Genomic DNA, 7,502 nt, shown 5'->3' with positions numbered 1-7,502 from the left:
AGAGGCTTAATAATCTAACCAAGGCCATATAAATAGAACCAATTTGGCACTCACTAAATGTTAACGAATAAACATAAATCATATAATAATAAAAGACTGTGCTCAGTTAATTTTAATTTTCTCTCCTCCCAAATTTGGTTCAGGAATTGTGCTTGATGAGTAACAATATTATAGAAGGTCACTGTCCTTGAGATGTTTGGTAACCTTCCATTTGCCCTACTTTAGCTGAGACTATTTTACTTTTAGTGAGATTAACCAAAACGCTCTTCTGGATAAGGAATTTTGTCCTGTACATTTTGGTGTTAAATTATTGGGTCATTAAGCTTAATGTGTAATCATTTTTTAAGAAAACAAACTCTATTTCCCTTGTGGCACCCAAGAAAGGAGATGGTGTGGCTGGCAGTTGTCAGTAGAGGTGACAGAATGGAGGACTGCGAATTAGCAGCCCTGAGTCTTGGATTCTAGTTCTTCTGTTACTGCGCTCATTCATCAGAAATCTGTAAGCGCCCTCCACTAGCCAGCCAAGCACTGTGCTAGGCCATATGCCCTTGTGTGCATCTCTGAGCCCACATTAAAGGAGATGACTTTCGTGCCTTGCCTTGCAACGGTCCTTAAAGGTTTCATTAAGAATGCGATCGGCCGTAGGGGAGGAAGGAGGCGGGCCAGACGCCGCACTTAACGCCCCTCCCTCCGGGGAGCTCTAGTTTCAGGGTCTCCCAGTAGACTCCGCAACAGGAAAAACTACATCCAAGATGGTGCCGCCAGTCCTTCCCGGCTCAGCCACCATCTTGGTAGTTTCTGAGGCGGGGGGAGGCAGCGCGCCTGCGCGCCCCTGGCATCCTCAACGCGCCTGCGCGGCCGCAGAGCCTTCCCCGCCCCTCTCGCAGCCGCTGCTGCCGCTGCTGCACTGCTGGCGGGTGCCCGCGCCTCAGGTGAGTGAGCGTCTCCGCCCGGCCCGCGGGGGGCGCGCGGCGCTGCCTGCGGGGGCGTAGCTCCCCCTGCTTTCTCCTTCTCTGCCTCGTCTCCGCGGCGCGCGGGGGCCCGGGGCCCGCGCTGCCAGTCTCCTCCGGCCCCCCAGCGCCCTCAGCTTTCCCCGCCGGCGGCACCTGGGTCAGCCTGGCCTCCCTTGGACGCTCCCCGCGTCCGGGCTGGGGGGCTCCGCGACGAAACAGCTGGTGACAGCTTGCGGGCGGCTAGGGCTGAGCCTCCGGGCGCCCGACACCCTCGGTCTCAGGGACGCATCTCAGGCGCGCTTCCCTTTTCTGCTCCTGCCCTACGGGCGGCGGAGCTCGATGGGCCTCCGGTCGCGTATTCACATACCCCGCCCGTCCCGAAGCCAGGGGTCTTGGAAGATGGGCCAGGAGCTCGCCTTGCGTCCTTGCGACCCCAGTGCAGCGAGGAGTACCCTCGGACTGGACCCCACTACAACCCTGCGAGGGGAGGGACTTCTTAGCCTCACTTTACAGACGGGGAAACTGAGGCTCCGAGGTGAAGTGCAGAGCCCAAGGTCACGCGCCTGGCGAGTCGCACGACTAGCTTTTGAACTCAGGGTCTGGGGTTTTCAGGCCAGCACGGTTGGAATTTGATCTTGTACCTTTAAAGATTTTTGAAAGACACTTTTATCTCTGGAGTTGCTTCTTCAACGTCATAAAAGTAGGCTATGAAAACAGTGTTTTTTTGTTGGAGTACAATTGGAACGTTATTGTAATAATAATAATAATAGTAGTAGCAGTATGTTGTTCATAAGAGCTCACGTTTATCCAACGCTTTCTGTGTGCCAGAGGTATTATTAAACGTTTTATGACGATTATCTCACTTAATAGCTCAGCGTTTCCCGGTCCTGTGCATCCCTCTTCTTTTTCATGCAGCTTTTTTTCCTCTTTTTCTTTTTCTGGGAAGCTGGTCTCCATGTCACAGGTAGACTAGAACCTCCTGGCTTAGGAGGCAAGGAAGCTCTCCCATGGTACCTCACTGGAGGAACAGGGATAAGCTTTGCCTGCCTGCATCCAAATTTTACCCCCAGAGGATATAATTAGTCTTCCTTTTCTGGCTGCCAGGAGAGCGGGACCGGGCTAGCTGGGCTGGCTGGATTTGGAGGTGACAGAGCAAATTTGGCGAGCACTCACCTCATTCTGGGGCTTTTTGGCTCTGTTCCAGGGCTGGGCTTGAACATGTCAGTACTTAAGATAAAGTAAAAAGAGAAAGAAGGCATATGACAAAGTGGTGGTGAATATAAGAAGCCTCCATGATTTAAAGTCCCAAAGGAACAGCTGTAAAAATATGTGTATGTTTCTTCCCCAAAATAACTAGCTCAACTGTCTTTTTTCTCCCTTAGCAAATCTTCCTACACACTTTAAAGCTCCATTAACTCACCATCTTTGTGAGAAGCCTTACTTGCGTGATTTTCCCAATTAGAATTAAACATGCAGACACACACACACACACTCACAGGCAGTAGGGTAGAGGCTTCAGTTTTACCCTCAGGACTCTTATATTAGCCCCCTGAGGTCTGGAGCCATCTTTGCAGCCTCAAGTGCTTGGTTCATAGTAGGCCCTTGGTAAAGACTCCGTGAATTTCCACTGCTCCTTTTCATTACTCAGAGTGATGTTTTCCTGCTGCACTTTGGTTCCTCCTTCTTGCCCTTCAATTGCTCTTTGCTGTCCTTCCCTTTAGATTCAACTTCTGGTCATCACCTACTATTCAAGGTCTCCATTCCACCCTGTTTCTGTAAATTTGCAGATAAGGGTTTTGGGTGAAGAAGACCATTTATTCCCAACAGTGGAGTTGGTATATGCCACTTAAGTGTACAGGGCACTTTTTATTTGCGTGTTGCAGTAAGGTAGCCTAAGGCTTATGGCTTTTTAGTCTATCCTTAATTACATGTGAGAGTTTTTGCATTCTTTGGCTTTATGTTGCTGACTACCCCTGGTGCTATCAGAGTAATCAGAATTTTTTTCCATAAATCACTTCATAATATTTACAATAATAAGTATTCAAAGGCCCTTTGGGAGGCAGCAGATCTATGCATAGGTTTTTTGCATAAATTAGGCTTTTTAAAGAGTTTTTCTAAATAATTTTCTGCAAATATATTGAGCTGTTATATGTAAGGCATGGTATAAGATTCTCAGTTGAATAAAATATGACCCTTGTTAAAAGAGCTTACTAGTTAACTGAGAAACACCATACCTAGCTGTAACTCAAGTCAAGTCCAAAAATTGCCATGATAGCATTATAAGCAAGCAGTATGAGGGTATAATGGTACATTTCATAAAATCATACACTGTTGAAGCTAAAAGAAAGCATCAAGTCATTGAGTTCATCTTTTTCAGACCTCATCCTGAAAAGTGAACTTGTCCAAAGTCACAGAACTGGGGCTACAACTTGAAACTGCAGACTTTTTATCCATTAATAAGTTAATTTATCTTTATATTAACTAGCATCTTCTTAAAATTCCACTTATGTGCTTAAAGAAGAGATAACAAAAATGACGCATGTCTTTAAGGAGCTTTGTTGGGGAATAGTAAAGAACTATGAATTATAACAGTAATTGTTAAGTTGTGTGGTAGAGAAACTAGGTATGTTACAGGAGTTAGGGGAGAGGCAAGAACAATCAGCATTAGCTGTGGTAGTGAGAGTACTTTGGGGAGAAGTTAGGACTTTTCAGGACTTTGACAGATTGGTAGCGTCAGAATTAATCAGAAGGGCAAAGAAAGCCTTTTAAAGTAGGGTGGTAAAACTGTGTTAACTGGATTAGAGCAGTGGTTCTCAATGGTTAGTATGCATTAGAATCACCTAAAGAGCTTAAAACCCATATTATAAGGGGTGCCTGCCTGGCTCAGTCGATAGAGCATGTGGCTCTTGATCTCAGGGTCCTGAGTTCAAGGCCCACACTGGGTGTAGAGCCTAGTTAAAAAAAAAAAAAAGTCCCCACCTCCAGAGTTTCTGATTTAGTAGGTCCAGAGTGGGCCTAAAAATTCGTATTTCTAATGAGTTCTCAGATGATGCTGATGTTACTAATCCAGGGACAACACTTTGAGAACGAACTTCAACTGGTTAAGAAAGTTGAGAAGCTAGAGTCAAACTGTCAAATAACTTATTCCAAAAACATTTAAAAGTGTGTGTTATATATCAGGATAGGAAAGCTCTGGAAAGATCTATTCCAAACTGTAATAGTAGTCACTGCTGGAAGTAGGATTTAGGGAGTAGGAGAATTCACTTTGTACTCTGTACCTTTCTGATTTTTGTATTGCACACACATTGCTTTTGTATTTTAAAAAGGGAAGAAAAGCAAGAGTCATTTTTGAAGATATAAATATTTATGGATTTAAAAAGAGCTTGCTGAAGTAATCTAGTGTCATATAATAAACATTTTTAGACTATATGCCAGATGCTACTAGATTCTGGAAATACAAAACCTTTGCTAAAGTTTGCAGCCCCATCATGGAGATTGGCAGATAACAGTTCTACATAGTATCATGTGAACTTCCTTAGAGCCAGGACAAGGGTCTGGCTTTGTGCATGGCAAATAATAGGCATTTGGTAAATGATGAATGAATGAATGAGCAAATCCAGGCAAGATATGAGGATAGTCAGAAAGAAAAAGGGCAAATGGGAGATTTTGGAAGAAACATTGACAAGCCCAAATAGGGATGATGAAAGGAAAAGTTGTGTCAAGGACTTCCAAATCCAGAGATTGTTAACATTTTGATTGGGTTTATTACAGAACTGGGTGTCAAGTGGTCTATTCTGAAAGACCTTTATAAATCAAGCCCCATCTGGTGTTAGTCAGTGTCTGACTCTTGATTTTGGCTCAGGTCATGATCTTAATGGTCAGTGAGATTGAGCCCAGAGTCAGGCTTGGGAGTCTCTCTCTCCCTCTCTGCCCCTATGCCCTCCCTCCCTTTCTCACTTGCTCTTTCTCTCTCAAAATAAACTAACAGAACAAAACAAAACTAACTTCATCCTTTAAAAAATAAATCAAGCCCCCTTCCTTTTTTAAGAGACTGATAATAGCCCACAAAAATTTAACCTAGATTGAGTGTATCACATTTCAGGGCTTTCTTTGGTAAATGAAAATTTTTATCTTTAATCACAATGCTAATTCTGTTGTATTTGTAATATTTACCTACAATTTTTCCATTAACTGTTATTTTATTAAGGTGAAATTAACTAAGATTTTTAGAGGATTTTTAAAATCCAGTGCAAAAGTGAGTGGTATTGGATCTTCGTTTTATTTCTTCAGGGAAGGGATGGTACACTTGACTCAATCCCGTCATGTTTTCCATATGCTTCACAGAGTGTGACGTATTAACAGTCCTAAATAAATATGCATTGTTGGTGGCTGAATGGGGTACTTGGGAGGAAATATGGCTTCATTGCATTCTGAGGTGAATTCTATACAAACATGAATTATATTACCAAACAGGCTGTGCTATTAAACTTGGTAAAGAACATATGATATGGAGTAGGTGTTTTCCCCAGCTTTTTGTTTGGTGTTGGTACTTTTTATCTTCCTCATAGATTTAATAAAGAAAATGCAAATTAATTTTCCAAGTAGAGGGTGGCTTCCTTTGGCTATATAATTTGACTATAATCCCTTCACCACTTAAAAATGCCTGCAGTCTAGTTTTCATTTTCAGTTGATCAAGTATAAATTTCTGGTATAGTCATTCTTTATACTTTATTACCTGTTATTTTCTTTTTGTTGTTGTTAGAGGTTTTGCAGTGTCTTTAAAGATAATGCTGTTTGAGGCCTTGGGGGCAATACTTATTGTGTTGTAGGAACTGTGAGTATGGTAGCCTAAAACCTCATTAATGCAATAAATCAGGGTAAGGAAAATTGTATGGAGCTCATAAAAACTATGAAGTTCCTTCCTATTTATAATGATATATTAAGGATTAAAAGTCTTGGGGTGCCTGAGTGGCTCAGTTGGTTAAGCGTCCGACTTCGGCTCAGGCCATGATCTCACGGTTCGTGGGTTCGAGCCCTGCATGGGGCTCTGTGCTGACAGCTCAGAGCCTGGAGCTTGCTTCAGATTCTGTATCTCCCTCTCTCTCTGACCCTCCCCTGCTCGCTCGCTCGCTCGCTCTCTCTTTCAGAAATAAATAAAACATTTAAAAAAATTTTTAAGGATTAAAAATCTTGTCAGCTTTGCATTTAATTGGTAATTGTCATATGGTAATCTTTCTAGAAATACCATTTTCTTTCAAAACAAATATACTTATTTTTTTTTAAATGACAGTTTTATCCTTACAATGCTTATCATTTTTAAGCCTGCACTTTGAACTTACAGATAAAAGTTGAAATGCTTTTTAAATTGTAAGGTTTTAGGGACTCCTGGATGGCTCAGTCAGTTGAGCATCTGACTTCAGCTCAGGTCATGGTCTCATGGTTCAAGCCATTCATCGGGCTCTGTGCTGTTGGCTCAGAGCCTGGAACCTGCTTTCAGATTCTGTGTTTTTCTCTCTCTGCCTCTCTCCTGCTCACATTCATTTTACTCTGTCTCAAAAATAAATAAACATTTTAAAGTGAATTATGAGATTTTAGCTCTGAAGCCATTTTATGTGAAACCATAATACTTGGTAGATAGAGAGACAAGGGTAAATCAGGCTCTTGTCTCTATTTCTGCATTGAAAAAGCTCTGGGAACAGAGCCCTCTTGCTATTCTTTTTACCTTTTGAAGAAAAAGAATATCTTTTGAGTCATTGTGTTGAGACAGTTTTGTTTTTTAATGTTTATTTTTGAGAGAGAGAGAGAGAGCACGCGCTTGTGCGAGTGGGGGTGGGAGCATGGGCAGAGAGAGGGAGACAGAGGCTCTAAAGTGGGCTCTGTGCCTATAGCAGAGAGCCTGATGGGGGGGCTCTAACTCATGAACTGGAAGACCATGAGCTGAGCCAAAGACACACTCAACTGACTGAGCCACCCGGGTGCCCCTGTTGGGACGTAGTTTTTTAACCAGGGTGTTGACTAAAATATACCTCTGGATAACTAGATAGTCCAAAGGTTAGATTGCTTTTCAGATACACCCCAGGATGCAGCGTTCTTCTATTAATTTAATAATAATAGTAATAACTAAACTTTGTACGGTGTTTTTTAGTTTTCAAAATTCTTTGGTCACAGATCCTGGTAAATTCCAATAGCCAAACCTGAAAAAAATAAGAAGAAGGATTAATGATCAGGTGGCATCAAGTGGGAAGTTTTTTAGAGGCCTTCCCAAGCCCTAGATGCAGGATTTTCAATTTCAGATCCTTATTTTGCCATGTTCAGATTCATACTTGAATGAATTTTCAGCACTTGCTAGCTGTGTGGCCTTTGGCATATTACAGAACCTCTCCAAGCCTCAGTTTCTTCATCTGTAAAATGGGAGAAGATTATAGTACCTATCTTATAAATGGACCGGGAAATAAAATGAAATGGTGAATGAACAAAGTGCTTATCATGGTATCTGGTTCAGCGTATTAGGTTAGTGTGAGTATTGAGTACCGCATCTTAGTACTGCAT

The 7,502-nt window shown here is 42.4% G+C and overlaps 1 protein-coding gene across 3 annotated transcripts in view; it reads left to right on the top strand.

The window, feature by feature from the left end:
- The first annotated feature begins 870 nt into the window (after nt 1-870).
- NDRG3 (NDRG family member 3) overlaps nt 871-7,502 on the top strand; it is a 67,323-nt gene continuing 60,691 nt past the window's right edge. For all 3 annotated transcript variants that reach the window (XM_039227138.1, XM_039227139.1, XM_039227140.1), the window contains exon 1: nt 871-932. The gene's annotated coding sequence lies outside the window, so the exon portion shown is untranslated. The remainder of the gene's footprint in view (nt 933-7,502) is intronic.

Source organism: Hyaena hyaena, unplaced genomic scaffold (assembly GCF_003009895.1).
Source record: "Hyaena hyaena isolate Hyena2069 unplaced genomic scaffold, ASM300989v1 scaffold_25, whole genome shotgun sequence".
In the NCBI taxonomy this organism is placed as follows: Eukaryota; Metazoa; Chordata; class Mammalia; order Carnivora; family Hyaenidae; genus Hyaena; species Hyaena hyaena.
Note: the sequence above shows the minus strand (reverse complement) of the source record. Positions and strands in the feature narration are given on the sequence as shown.